Source organism: Neopelma chrysocephalum, unplaced genomic scaffold (genome assembly GCF_003984885.1).
Source record: "Neopelma chrysocephalum unplaced genomic scaffold, ASM398488v2 Primary Assembly neopelma1_164, whole genome shotgun sequence".
Taxonomy (NCBI): Eukaryota; Metazoa; Chordata; class Aves; order Passeriformes; family Pipridae; genus Neopelma; species Neopelma chrysocephalum.
Window position 1 is genome coordinate 313,133 of NW_020897826.1, and position 11,181 is coordinate 324,313.

The 11,181-nt window shown below is 43.5% G+C and overlaps 1 protein-coding gene across 6 annotated transcripts in view; it reads left to right on the top strand.

Annotated features, from left to right (window-relative positions):
- Positions 1 to 11,181, top strand: part of RFX2 (regulatory factor X2) — a 64,766-nt gene that overhangs the window by 9,833 nt on the left and 43,752 nt on the right. Inside the window, exon 1 of one of the 6 annotated variants that reach the window (XM_027701605.1) lies at positions 8,392 to 8,414. The exons of the other annotated variants lie outside the window; for them this stretch is intronic. The gene's annotated coding sequence lies outside the window, so the exon portion shown is untranslated. Of the gene's footprint in view, positions 1 to 8,391; positions 8,415 to 11,181 lie in introns of those variants that run through there. 6 annotated transcript variants of the gene reach the window in all.

An 11,181-nucleotide genomic window follows, 5' to 3' on the forward strand; every position in this document is an offset into this window, starting at 1 on the left:
GAGCAACCTGGGCTAGTGGAAGGTGTCCCTGCCCATGGCAGGGGGTGAGACTGGGTGGGCTTTAAGGTCCCTTCCAACCCAAATCCTTCTGATTCTTTGATTCCAGCAGAGCCAGGCAGTGGATTGCAGGATAAGTCTCTCCTAAATACAAACTGTGGACCAGTTTGTCCTTTTCCACACCTTTTTCATGGATGCAACTTGTCATAAAACCATGATCCACCTTCTTGTGATGCTCAGGAGAGTTCTGAAGTCCCTGACTGGTGTCCCCCAGGGAAATGTGCCTTCTCTGTAGCTCCACAGGTACCACACAGGCTGTGTAAAATCACCACTTCCTTGATGGGGACTGAAAAGAGACGTTTTCATATCAAAACGTCTGAGGGTGTGTCTGAGACAAGAAAACCTCTGGGTTTGCAGCCCCTGGGGCTACAGCTATATCTGTGTATGTGGAATATTTTTATTTTCTATATATTTATACACACACATATATATAAAAATATATCTGTATACATACATATATATACACAATAGCAGAGAGTGCAGTTCCAAGAGGATATTTTGGTTAAATGTAGTTCCAGGGGTGTTTATTCCGCATTTCTGATGCACCCCCTTGCCTCTGGACTCATCCTCATTGGGGTTTCTGTGCCACCCCTGTGTGAGCACCCCACACTTGGGACTGTGATCTGAGGCATAAATTAATCTCTGATTTAGCAATTCCCATCTTTTTCTAATCCAGAATCCACATCCATTGGCACTTCAGAGACCGTTTGGGAAACCTTGCTTTATTTGCTCTATGCTTTCATTTCCATTTTCCATTAGGAAATAATTCAATACCTGCCTTTTTTTCCAGGAGCCAGAAAGTTGAGCTGGGCAAACTTGTAAGGATTAATGTTTGTGAAGTGCTTTGAAAACATCAGGTGATTGTTTTACTCACTGATCAAAACAACACACATTTCTGGGAGATGGTGTCATTATTGCCCTCCTGGAATACTTTGTTCAAAGGCACTTGGAGAATCCCAGAATGGTTTGGGTTGGGAGGGACTTCTGGCTTCTTTCTCCTCTAGGAAAAGGAGGATTTTCCTCCCCCAGTTTGCTCTCCCTTCTGCACAGGGTTGGTGGAGATGCAGAGGCAAAGCTCAGAGCTGTGTCTTGGTCCTGAAAAAATTCAGAGAGAGAAAACAACCAAAAAACCCCTGGAGAAATGGTTTAGTTAGAGAAATTTGGGGGAAAGAGTGGTTGGGGGATTTCTTGCTGAAGTGACTCCGGTGTCATTCTTCAGGTTGTTTTACAATCCAAAGGAACACACAGAGTGCTCTAAAAAAGGGAATTTTGGAACAAAAAATGAACTCTAAGTGAGCAAAACTGTGTTGTTCCATGTTGCTCTTTTTGCAGGACCCGGTGAAACACAGGATAGTTTCCTCTTTGCACATTTAAATAGTCAATTTATATCGTGGATTAAATTTCTCCAGCTGTATTCTAACCTCCTGTCCTTAAAACTCAAGCTCTTTTCTTCAATGCCACCAAATAACTAAATTAATACATCACACATTGCAATTCTTATTCACTTTCCCCTAAGAATTACTTAATACTTGGGTGATGAGTCTCTTCTTAGTCAATCATTAAGGAATTTTTGTGCTAACTTTCCTTTTGGCAGCTACTTAGTTGAATTTATATCATGATGTTGGGCAATGAAGTGTTCCTCAGGAACATTTTGAATACATCTCCTGATCTCTGAGTGTTTTCTTCATATATGAGGGTTGAATTATGGGATTAGCCAGAACATTATGCAGTATTCTGCTGGGGGAAAGTAAATTGTCTGTGGATGAATTCCTGCTTTACACTTCTGCTTTATAACCGTCACCAGAGTGAATTGGTGAGAATTAACAACCCTGTGGCCACTCTGCAATAATTTTTATACCTTTTCCTCTCTCAAGTGTATCAAAGTTTTACTAATTTTCCTGCATCAGAAAGCTAATATAAGAGTTGAGCTCCTGCCTGTTCCCTGGAAGGATGATTTTCCCCCAAATCATCAGGAGCATGTGCTGGTTGGTTAGAGGAGGTGGGGAGGAATATGGTCCAAGAATGTTATAACACAGGATTTAAATTTTAAAGTCCTGCCCTCTTCTCCACCCCCCAGAAATCTCAGTTGACTGTGTTATTCCTGGGAGGATTTAGTGCTGCAAACCTGGTGGGGAGGAAAACTCAGCTCTAGGGATGCATTCCCTGAGTTTATGACAACAGGGGCTGTTTTCCCACTGCAGAAGCACAAACAACTTTGTCCCTTGGACACACGTGTGCAGGTGCTCATGGAACTGCAGAGCAAGGCTGCAAACATTAGCTTTCAAAATATCTTCTCCTTCTCTCCCTTCTCCTTTTCCCTCTCCTCTCCTTTCTCCTTTTCCCTCTCCTCTCCTTTCTCCTTTTCCCTCTCCTCTCCCATCTCCTTTTCCCTCTCCCTTCTCCTTTTCCCTCTCCCTTCTCCTTTTCCCTCTCCCTTCTCCTTTTCCCTCTCCCTTCTCCTTTTCCCTCTCCCTTCTCCTTTTCCCTCTCCCTTCTCCTTTTCCCTCTCCCTTCTCCTCTTCCCTCTCCTCTCCTCTCCTCTCCTCTCCTCTCCTCTCCTCTCCTCTCCTCTCCTCTCCTCTCCTCTCCTCTCCTCTCCTCTCTTCCGTTCCCCAGGCCTCCATTCCCCTCCCCTCCGTTTCCCTCTTTCTCCTTTCTTTTTCCCTTTCCTTTTTCCCCTTCTCCTTCTCCCTCTCTTTCCCTTTTCCTTTCCCTCTCCCTCCCCTCTCCTGTCACAGTGGTTACAAACACTTTCCTAGAGACAACAGTATCTCTTGGGAACTCCCTATAAACTGCTCCCGGTGCCCCTTTGAGTCCATTCCTTGAGTTCTGTCACTCAGAGCACCCTCTGTACCTGCGTTGGAGGGAGAGTTAAGTGACTTCTGGTTCATAATGACCGTGAGAGACACCCCCCCTGTGCTGGGAGTGCTGAGCCATGAGCATTATTGCCGCTGCTGCCCCTGGAGTGCAGCTGCAGGGAAGGTGATGGTGTTCCCTTTTTCTCCCTCCCTCTGCAGGAAGTTAAACTTCTTCACTAAAAAAATTAGTGTCCTATTAATTTTTAAAATCTGCTCTTAATGTCTTGATTGCTGGACTCCTCTGCCCTCTACCCCTGAGCTAAACCCATTCACTTCTCATGGACCACGTGCTAAATAAGAACAGAAAATGTCCCTTTTCTTGTGGAAATTGGAAATTCAGAATTAACAAAACCTACTCTTTTTTTTGCCTTTGAAACAGGCAGATGGGATCATTTAACATATCATTTGCTAAAGTTTATTTTGACTGAATTCTGATGTCAAGTAGCATCCCAGGCAAATATTTAAGAATAAAATACCATATTGCTGACTTACAACTCTGTTGCTGTTGGTTTAAACTAACTATGGTGATAAAATCACTCTCATTGGCACAGGTTCTGTGAGCAAAGCAGTAATTGTTTGTATATAGTATTTAAAACCAGTCGTGTTTCTGCTGTTACATTAATGGAAAACATATTTTGACATCTTCCCCTCAGCTCCCTGCCTGAACTAACTGTATTTGGAATTCCATTTGGCTGCACCAGAGAGACTCTTCCCTCTATTCCCCACCCAAATCCCTTCTCAGTGAATAAAGGAGCCGCTGAAAAGGTTAAGTTTCTTAAGAGAACAAATCATTCTGCTTTTCAAATTGGCAGTGCACTGGTCTTTCCTGGCTACCTGCTGCTCTGAGGCTCTCCAGAGCCATTGGAAGCTTTTTCTAAAATGCTCTGGGTTGTTGAAGCACGTTTGCTCATAAATACCCACAGCTCATGGCCCAGGGAATGAGGCAGGGAGTGGGGAAGGGTCAAATGTGGATGTTGTGGAAACCCCAGTCCCAATTCCTCAATAACAGGATAAAGTGGTTTCATGCTCTGGGACCTGTCCTCCTTCCTCTTCATAAATGTTTTTTTTCCTTTTTTGTCTATTTGGGAAGAATGCTCCAAATGAAGGACTTACCCTGTGGAATGTTAGTGTCTTTTAAAATACAGGTTTATGCAGTTCAGTCAGAAAGGAAAATAAAAAGAGAGCAATAATGGGTCAATAACTAAACAATTCATCATTTTAAAAGGAAAAAAGGGATGAATCCCCAGTAACAGCGAAAAATCTAAATGCTGGATGATGCCTCTGATCCTTTTGAAGCTGCACAGCTCAGGAAAATCATTTTGAGGTGAGTGGATCAAGCCACCCCTGCAATCTGTCTTATGGAAAAAATCCATGGAAAGCTTCCCAGCCCACACAGAGCAGGGTCTTGGCTCTCAGTGCCTCTGACTGATCTCCCTGTGCTTCACACAGCGATGCATCTGCATTGTTCTTTGCAGAAGAATAAGGGGAAAAGTTGCTGCTGATGGTTCAGTGTTTCTTGCACTGTGCTTTTTGCAAAATCCACAGTGGGTCGATGCTTCAGGGAAGTCTGGAGGATGCTTAAAACCAGGAATATTCAGCTGGTGCTCTTAGAGACACAGGTATCCAGGAGTTAAATTTTGTATATCATCTTCCTGCCTCCTTTGGTGTCCACAAAGAAAAGATCTGCTCCTGGTTTTTGCAGCTTTGATACAAAAGTCTTTGGTGTGACTGTGAGGGAGGCTGACCTTGCTCATAACAGCAACAAGTTTAGTTAATCCTTGCGCTGGTAATTAGGCTCTTTTGGGGAATTTGCAAACATCTGGGTGGCTGAGGGAGTTCCATTGTCCTCCAGGAACCCGGCAGGAGAGCCCTGATTCCTCCCCTGTCGCTGCCATCTCATTCATGTGGTCTGAGAATTAAGATCTGTGAATTAAGGTCTGAGAATTAAGATCTTAGTGAAAGGGATGAACAGTGGGCAGGTTGTCGTGGTGACATGAACACAAGGGCACTGTGTGTGTACATTTGGGGTGATGGAGTGGCACAGGAGAGACCTCTCTGCCTCATCTGAGGGGTCTTTCCCCATTTAAACTGTCCCTGAGCTAACAAGTGTGACAAGTGGCTGCTATTTGAATTATCCATGAAAACAAGCCTAAGCTGAGCCCTGAGGTCACTCACTGTGTCAGGACAGTCAGAAACTCAGGTCAGAAGGTGATGATTGCTCCTCACTCTGCCTTTTCTGCTTCTTTATAGCTGTATCATTTCAGGTGGGACATCAGGAGGAATTTCCTCATGGAAAGGGTGCTCAGGCCTTGGAAAGGGATGCCCAGGGAGGTGGTGGAGTCCCCATCCCTGGAGGTGTCCAAGGAACGTGGCACTCAGTGCTCTGGGCTGGGGGACAACGTGGTGTTTGGTCACGCGTAGGACTTGATGATCCTGAAGGTGTTTTCCAACCTAAATGATCCTGTGATATAAAACCTGCTCTGCTGCTCTTTGTCACTGCAAGAGTGTTCCTAGAAAACCTTTCTCTCTGCTAATGTCACTGCACTTCTCCGCTGGTATTTGCATTGCTGATTATTTGGCCTTAGGAGGAGAGTTCTCTGTTCTCAACAGCTGATGGCTTTCCTTTCTAGAGGAGATGGATTTGTTTTTTCCATCTCTGAATAATTTAGGGACTATTCATAGCTTAAAAATATTACTTTGCAGAGTAACTAGGTCCCTATGTTAGGCTGCAAATGAATGTTCCACTGTATTTCCACCTGCAAAATACAAAATTGCTGCGTGAAGTTTGTTGTTATAATGCTTTGGGGACTCCAGACCAGTTTGCATTTAATCAATTTGTTTTCTGGAGGAAGGTTTATATCAAATCTGGCAGCCCTTTTAATAGGTAGGTTTTAGAAATGAAATTACAGCTGATTCTGGTTCCAAATGTGCTGTGGCATTAGTGTTGGGGGAAAAAATCAAACAAAAAGAATTATAATTTTTGCTTCTCTTCATTGTGAAATGGGCAGATATTGTGTATAAAGAGATTTGTTTCAATTTTAAAAGGTTTTGTCATCCTCAGCAGTAGCCCACTGATGTTGGTTATGAGCGGAGCCCCAACCCAGGAAATGGCTCATAATTTGAAAAACAAATGTTTTCTGGCTGACCTGTATTAGAGAAAACATTTAACCTGAAATCTTGAATTGAGGTGATGATGTAAATCAATAGGATGCCCTTGGTTGAGGCAAATACTCATTTCTTTGTTTGGGAGATGGCAAAGTGAGGTGTGATACAGGTGGTACCCTCCTGTCCCTGGTCCCTCACAGATGGAGTGTGTGGAAAGATACCACACAAAGCATCGTGTCCCTCAGTGCTGCTGTGTCTGGGCTGAACAGCTTAAGCTGAAGGAGGGGAGGTTTAGATGGGATATTAGGAAAAAATTCTTTATCATGAGGGTGGGGAGGCCCTGGCACAGGTTGCCCAGAGCAGCTGTGGCTGCCCCATCCCTGGAAGTGTCCAAGGCCAGGTTGGACGGGGCTTGGAGCAACCTGGGCTGGTGGAAGGTGTCCCTGCCCATGGCAGGGGGTGGGACTGGATGAGCTTTGAGGTTCTGGGATTCTGTGAACATTGTTCTTGCTTGGCAGCTTCTCTGGAGCTTCCTTCTGTACCTGGGCTCCTTCCCAGGCTCCAGAGGTGCCTGTGGGGATGCTGCTCTCTGCTCCAGCTCCTGCTCTTCCCGCTGTTGCTCAGTTTTCAGTGGAGGCATTCTTAGCATTCCTTCCATTCTGCATCGTAGCTACACAACATCTAATCACACTTCTCCACAACAACAAGCCAGTAAATTAACATTATAATGGATCGTAAGGGTTTGTAATTACTCAGAAATGTCACCGGGCTGGAGGAGCGCTGGGCTCAGCCTGTCAGCAGCTCCCTCCCAGGGCAGGGGGTCCCTTCCTCTCCTGCCTTTGGATCTTCCTGCAGGTGGAAAATTCGTTGTCCTGAGGCCTTGCTGTCCTGATCATCACCTTCCTCCTCTGTTGTAAAGGGTTGTTCTGGACAAGTTTGGGACCAGGCTGTGGGGAACTCAACATGTCACTGGACTTCTTTGCTGAGCTGAAGTATTCTGGTCATTTCTAAACACCATCAACCTCTGCTTGCTTTTGTCCTGTCCCAATTTTGAATTTTATTTCTTCAGGCAAACTGGCTCCTGGAATGGCTGGAAGAGCTGCCTTTGGCAGGGATGGGGATGGTGCTCACAGAACTGGCTCTCATTTGCCCTTGGGCAGGGCATCAACATTCTTCCTGCTGTCTGTTTCTGCAAAATCAGGGCTTATTCCCACAGGAGAATTACCACCTCCTAAGGGACACAAGGGCTGGATGCAGCAGGAGCAGCACCAAACTTAAACCAGGATTTTAGGCTCCTAAAAGCACTGAGGTAATTCCCTCCAGAGCTTGACTCGGAGCAGCTGCATCTCCTGGAGTACCAAAAATGAGTTTTCATCCCCTAATGAGGGCCCTTGGGGTAGATGGCTAATGCTGGGTGCTGGAAACCCTGAGCATCCCATCCTGGAGCTAAACTGGGAATATCTACCCCTTCCTTACACGGCTTTGAGTGTTCCCAGCTTACTTTAGCCAGCATTCCCTTTTGGGAAAAGAATGATCTGCTATGAATTGAGGTTGCTGCCTTTTTGTAGGAAGGGGGGAAGGAATGAAATAATAGTTAATACTTAATGCATATGAGCAGGATGCTGCTGGGGTTGCCTAGCAGCCACTTAGACAAGCAAGAGAATAAAAAGGTCTAAGTGAATGTGGTTGGAGCTGGTTCCTTGGTCTGCGGGTGGAATCTGACCCATGCAGTCCTTTTTTTTTTTTTGGGAGGGGGAGGAGGTGGTGGAATTTACCACTAATGGATATTTTAGCTCTGTGGATCATCTTTATCCACTCCCCCACCCCCATCTGTTTTTCCTTTTCGGTTTTTCAAAGTGTAACTTGGAAAGCTTCAGCCAAAGGGAGGTGTTAAAGTTTTGTGTGGTTTCTGGAGATGGAATAGGCAAAAAAAAAAATCTCTCAAAGAAAGTTTTTCCTTCTATTTAGGACTCTATCTCTGGCAGTCTGGAGATCATTAGCATTTCATGGCCTCTTCAATATATGCTTAGCACAGGCAGTAAATGCTGTATAGACCTGAAATAGCTCCTGCAGTCACACTTAACACTCCTTACATTGCTCTGGTTCTTGCAAGAAGTTCATTTTATCTTCTGGAAAGCAAAAGTAGAAAGAAACTTTTGGGGAAAAAAAAGATAAAAAGGGATTTGGGCTGCTATATGATTGCAAATAAACTCCCTCCCTCACAGGACTAGAAATTCCCCAAAGTATAAGGTCGGGTTAAAACCCACTAGGAGATAAAAATAAGGAAGGCTGACAGTTTAAATGGTGATTTTCTGATACTGGCTTCTTCTTTTTACTTTTTTTTCAGTAAAAGTTGGAAAGCTTGAAACCCTTTTACTTGTGGGAGTTACTTGTGTAAGTAACTTGTGGGAGTTATAGGACTCCAGCAACTGGAATCTTAAAACCCCCACCAGCATCCACACTTGAGAGGTGTGAGCTCTCAATTTTAATGTGTTTTCCTCATTCCAGTGAAGGGTATTAGCATATTAAAGCAGGAAGAAGGACACTTAGCAGAAGGGAATGAAGAGAGAAGAATCTTGGACTTCATTTGCCCATCCTAAGAAGGAATAGTGTAGTGGGTCTTTGAGGGCAGCTGGTCTCTTTTACACTCAGAAAGGAGTTGATGGGTCTTGGGTCAGTGCCAGCAAAGATATCCCTGTAGGAATCTTGGTGGAAGGAGCAAGGGAGTCTAGACAGGGAGTTTTGGCTTGTTTTACAGGCTGGTGTTTGAGTGAGACCAGAGGTATCAAGAGGTTGGTCACGTTCATCTCTGCTGCTTCTGCTGCTTCTGCTTCATGGCCAGAATTCTCCTCTAAAGTCCTTTACTTAGCTAAATATTGCCATGTTAGAGCATCTTTTAACCATATTTCACACAGTTTGGAGGCTTCAATGCTGAATTTTGCCTCAAGGCCATGGGTGGGATGGCCAAGGGTTGAATGAGGTTGGTTTGAGTTGGCTTTTCCATGCATTGAGTGTAAATGCTACAAGGTCACCTCAGCTGAAGGGGGGGGTGTTATCCCTTTGCTGGGGAGATTCTTCAAGTTCTGACTTTTTAATTTCAGTTGTCTTTTTAAGTTGCCAAGCTGTGCCAGCCTGTCTTGCATAAGTGGCTGCTCTGAACATCTCAGGAAAAAGATCATTTACCTCCTTAAAAATATTCCTGTGCTTGCTGTTCTCATGCAGGAAAGTCCCCTCAGAGGGAGATAAACGCAGTCAAATCCTAAAAGGCCAAGGAGTACTTTGGGGGCTGGGTCAGCAATAGTTTAAAAAAAATCCAAAAATTTTGAAAGAGCTTACTTAAAAAGTATTCAAGGCTATGACTTTTATTTTTCATCCAGTGGATGAGCGATTTCTGCTTTTTATGAGATTTACCTCAGGGAAGTGAAGCCTCACTCCAGTTTTGTGCTGTGCCCTGGAGGACTGTGCATTCTATCAAAGGAATGACGATCCTGGGGGTCTTTCCCAGCCTTAGTGATTCTGCAATCAGGAGAAAAACACCTGGAGAAACCCCAAAGGAAACACTGAAAGCAGCTACAGCTGGAAATCAGCCACTTCAGTGAGAAGCTTTAGCATTAATCACTGCCAAGGTGATGTGATGCCACTGCCTAAGCTTAGATTTAAAAGTTGGAGGGACAAATTCTGCCCCAAATCTGCTCCTATTGAATCTGGGAACCTGATGTGGCCTCAGTGATGATCAGCAAGCACAGCAGAGCTTTTATGTTTCAGATCTTCCCACTGTACCCAGGACAATGATGTTTCCACCATCCAACAAAAGCCTCTCTCTATTCTTTAAGCTCTGCCTTAAAATCCTCTGGGTGTTTGTATATTTTTGCTTATGATTAATTGCCACAAATTTTAATGTAGAGAATTTAAATTAACTTCCCATGTTTGTGGAACCAGAAGAAAACATCTTTTTGATTAATTCCTTCTCTCCGTCAAATCAGACAATGCTCCAAAACCACACACACGGTCTCCCAAAAGCTCATTTCCCATCCAAGCTGACTTTCCCTGGACTCAGAGACACCACCAAGAAGAGCAAACCTGTTTTAAGTGAGCTAAATCCTGCTTTAAAGGGATCTAAATTCTGCTGGAAAACTTGTAGGGATCTACAAATAGATGGGGAAAAAAAAGAAGGAAGTTGAGAGAACTTGCTGAGTGACTTTGTGTGTTTGGGGGTGCCTCTGGTGTTTAGGGCCACAGGACTCTGCACGGTGAGGAGTTACTACTGACTCCCAAATAATATTAATACTATTTTAAAAAACAAAAATAATTAAAAAAAAATTTAGAAGTAAAATAAAAACCATAATAATTTAAACCATAAATAAATAAATGTTATATATTGTGCTAAATAAAACCAGAATAATTTAAAGAATAAATACATAAATGTTAAATATTATGTTAAATAAAACCAGAATAATTTAAAACAAAAGTAAATGTTAAATATTATGTTAAATAAAAACATAAGTGAAAACAAAAATAAATGCTATATATTATGTTAAATAAAAACCATAATAATTTTAAAAGTTATATGTTACATTAAATAAGAAACATAATAATTTCTTTAAAATGTTATATATTATGTTAAACAAAAACATAATAATTTAAAGCAAAAATAAATGCTATACCTTATGTTAAATTAAAAAAGTAATGATTGAAAACAAAATAAAGAAATGTTAAATATTATGTTAAATAAAAACATAATTTTTTTTAAAAAGAGTAATACTATTTAAAAAAAATAAACAGATTTCTTTCCTGGGCATCTGCTTTGAAGAACCCTCTCCAGCCTGTTAATCCGTTTATTCTGAAATAACAATTAAATAAAATAAAATAAGCCCAAAACAAAGCGGCGGCGCCCGCGGCCCCCCCTCGCGGTTCCCATGGCAAAGGCGTTATTTGTCCTTCCTCCCGGGCGCTCCAAATACCCGCTGACATATTTAGTGAGCGCTGGCGGCGGAGCGGGATGGGGATGTTTGGTTTGGGAAACGCTCCCGTGTCGCCCGGCAACGCTCCCGGCCCCGGGAGGGGACCACGGGAGGGGACCGCGTCACCCCTGGCAACGCCTGTTGCTCCCCAAACACCCTGGGCCCCACATCCTTCCCAAACACCCTGGGCCCCACATCCT